The sequence below is a fragment of the Mangifera indica genome, chromosome 18 (assembly GCF_011075055.1).
Source record: "Mangifera indica cultivar Alphonso chromosome 18, CATAS_Mindica_2.1, whole genome shotgun sequence".
NCBI lineage: Eukaryota > Viridiplantae > Streptophyta > Magnoliopsida > Sapindales > Anacardiaceae > Mangifera > Mangifera indica.
In genome coordinates, this window is record NC_058154.1 from 7,427,243 (window position 1) to 7,430,630 (window position 3,388).

The 3,388-nt window shown below is 33.7% G+C and overlaps 1 non-coding gene across 1 annotated transcript; it reads left to right on the forward strand.

The window, feature by feature from the left end:
• Positions 1–801: 801 nt before the first annotated feature.
• On the forward strand, positions 802–908 carry LOC123202506. Its single transcript, XR_006498979.1, has one exon. It is a non-coding gene; the product is annotated as a small nucleolar RNA R71 (small nucleolar RNA).
• Positions 909–3,388: the final 2,480 nt, after the last annotated feature.

The following is a 3,388-nucleotide window of genomic DNA, read 5'->3' on the forward strand; positions in this document are numbered from 1 at the left end:
TGTTGTCTTGATCGGCATCTTCAGATCTTTTCCACTTTTCAACACTAATGCACTAGCATTCTCTTTTGGGTTCACCATAGTTTATGATGACAGTTTGCTTGAATTTTGTGCTTCCAACCTACTGATTGTTGTAGCCATCTGACTCATTTGATTTTCTATATTTTGAATGCTGATTCTGGTTTCCTGCTGAAATCTCACAGTGTTAGTAGCCAAAGTTTTAACAATATCTTCAAGAGATGTACTGAATCAGAATTTTGAGTTGGTTGTTGCTGTTTAGGAATGTAAGATTGCTAGTATGGTTGAAAGTTATTTAAAGGTTGATTTGCATATGCATTCTTATAACGAAGATTAGGATAATCTCTTTAACCTGAGTTATAAGTATACGAATAAGGATTATAATTCTGATTTCGCTGTTATTGTCCTAGAAATCCACCTACTGCATTAGCTTGTTCAGAGCAGTCCTCCTGAAGTGTTGAGCATATATCAATTGGATGCCCCCCCTACTGAACCGATTCTGTAAACTTTTGTTGCCTCCATTTTTCCTACAGCCATTTGATGTACAAGAGTAGTTAGATCATCAAGTCGTCTTTCAAGAGAAATGACATTTACCTCGTTGACACGCTGAGACGAATGGTTTGATCTATTCCCAAATTGTTATGAATTCGATGACATGTTTGCAATTAAATTTCAAGCTGCTTCAGGTGTTTGTCAGTTAATGCTCTACCACTCGCTGCATCAATCATATTCCTATCATTTGATAGAAGTCTTTCGTAAAAATATTGAATAAGGAGCTGGTCACTAATTTGATGATGTGGATAACTTGTATAATGTTTTTTAAAGCACTCCTAATATTCGTATAAAGATTCTCCAGTATGTTGTCTAATGCCACAGATTTCCTTTTTTATGCTGGAAAAAATTTCTCCATAAATAGTCTTTTCATCTCATGCCAAGTGGTGATACTTCTAGCAGGGAGATAATAAAGCCAATCTTATGCATCATTTTTCAAAGAAAACGAAAAAGCTCTCATCTTGATTTGTTCTTCAGTTACTCCATTCGGTTTCATACATGTGCATACCACATGAAATTCTTTTAAATGTTTATGAGAATCTTCAACTACGGAGCCACAAAAAATAGGTAAAAGATGGATTAGTCCAGATTTTAATTCAAATGCAGTATTAACATCTAAATTAGGAAAAATAATACAATGTGGTTGTTGATTCAAATCTAGAACAGTAAGCTCTCTTAAAGTCTGATTTTCAGTCATGTTTTCCTCTGTTTTGCAAGCAGATCTGTGTGCTTGCAGTCTCCTTTTTGCATATTTTCTCAGCCCTTTTGCAGTCTTTTCAATCTCTGGATCAAATTATAAATCAGCTTGTTTCGAAGATCACATAACGAACAAAAAAAGTAAAAACTCCCTAGTAACGGTGCAAAAATTTGATACGTGCTATCGTCGACACCCAAATTAAAATCCTAAATTCCTACAACAAAAATGTAGTAAAGGAAAGTAGAAATCGTTCCCTCGAAGAGTTTTAATTGCTACGTCATCACAAATCAATCAAAACAAGAAAATAAGGAGGGTTTCGAATTGAATGCAAATTATAATTAAAAAAACAATAAATAAAAATTCAGCAAAATAATCTGAAAGTAATTAATCAATTAAAGAAACCTTGGTCTACGGTCACATCGACCATTAGAACTACGATTGATCATCGATACCAAAAATATCAAATTAATTACTCAAATATTCGCTGCGGTATTAATTACCAGTCCTTCCTTATGCTTAGTTAACCAAAAACATGTATTTAAATTAACCCTTATTGATTAATAATTTGGATACGATCTCGAATTTAATTAAACAATAGCATTACGAATTAGAAAGACCAACGAAGCAAGACAACACAAGCATACAATATTGCATTTAATCCAGTTGATTATTTTCCTAGGATTTACAGTTCCTGATGCAGCAAACGATAAATCCTAGTTGTCATTTCGATTAGATGGATTGAACAATTTGGATTCAGCACCTAAACTAGTAGTAGATTATATTAATTGATAAACTAATTGTGCGTCTTAGCAATCAACCAACACAATCATGAAAAATAATTCAGAAAGATAGTCAATACTCGAATAATTAAAAAGATGCATTAAAGAACAAAAATCAATCTCACAATCATTGTAGTTCCATGGTTTCAAATCCCTTCAACTAAGAGAAAATATTTAGCCACTGTAAACCATATTTAGCTCTCTAATCCTCCAAATTACAATGGTGAAAATTTCCCAGCAAAAAAAAATAAAAGTATATATATATTTTCTCCCTACTAATATCTAGAAATAAAAATCAATCATAATATCTTAATCCAACCAAGCAAAGGTGATACATATCTTCCCAAAAAGAAAGGAAAAGATATATATTTTAATGTATATCCTTCCTCCAAAAATATTCTTCCTTATCTATCTCAATTAATCCTTTTTTCCAACTAATAATTATCCCTTTTCTAGGAAGCAAATCTTGACATTTTGTAGACTTTTTCAGTTGATCTGGACATCCAGATTTAATTGCCGAATTCTGCTTTCGTCATTTCATGTGCCCACGCCTAGTCAGCATCACTGATTTTTGTTGATTCTTAAATCTACTTCAGTTTTAGACTTCTTGGCCCAACTTTCTCCAAAAACTATTCAAAGCTTCCTAAGTGCAAAAGATAAATAATTTCATTAGATTGAATTAAATTTCCACATAACATAAGGGAATTAGAACTCAAAATAATAACAATTAACATCGTTATCAGTCTCCCTAAACTTAACCCATGTCATCATGTCAGTTTGGTAGGCGTCACGAAGTGCTCACCACCAAACCTTGGCATCAGCCCTCATCAGGTAACTGGCATAACAAACCTTCTCATAATCCATTATCTCAAAATGCTTTATTGCCTCTTCAACAACCTTTAACCAATCATTGACCAAAATAGAATATGTCTTTATACCATGGAATTTTAGGGGTTGGTGTCTGCCCGTTAAACTATATATGGAGTGAAGTTATCCTTTGTTACCAACAATTATAGTCCTCTGTACCCCCTTACCCACTCTACTTAACTAGGGCTATACACCCATCACTGGTGGGTGCTCAACAACTAGAAGGATCTCAACTAGATGTCTCATATTCTCAAAAGTCTCTCTATTCTCTCAAAGAATTCGTTGGACCATTTTTCTAATCACTGAGATGTCTATTTGTGGCATTGCATTTGTGTCAAACACCTGTCCTTACGTTTCCCCTTATCTACCAGGGACCTCTTACTCATTGCCTATAAGTCCCCTAGATCTTCTCATCCTAAAATAGCATATATGCTCAAGCATACATAAACCACAACTCAGATATAAGTTATATGATACT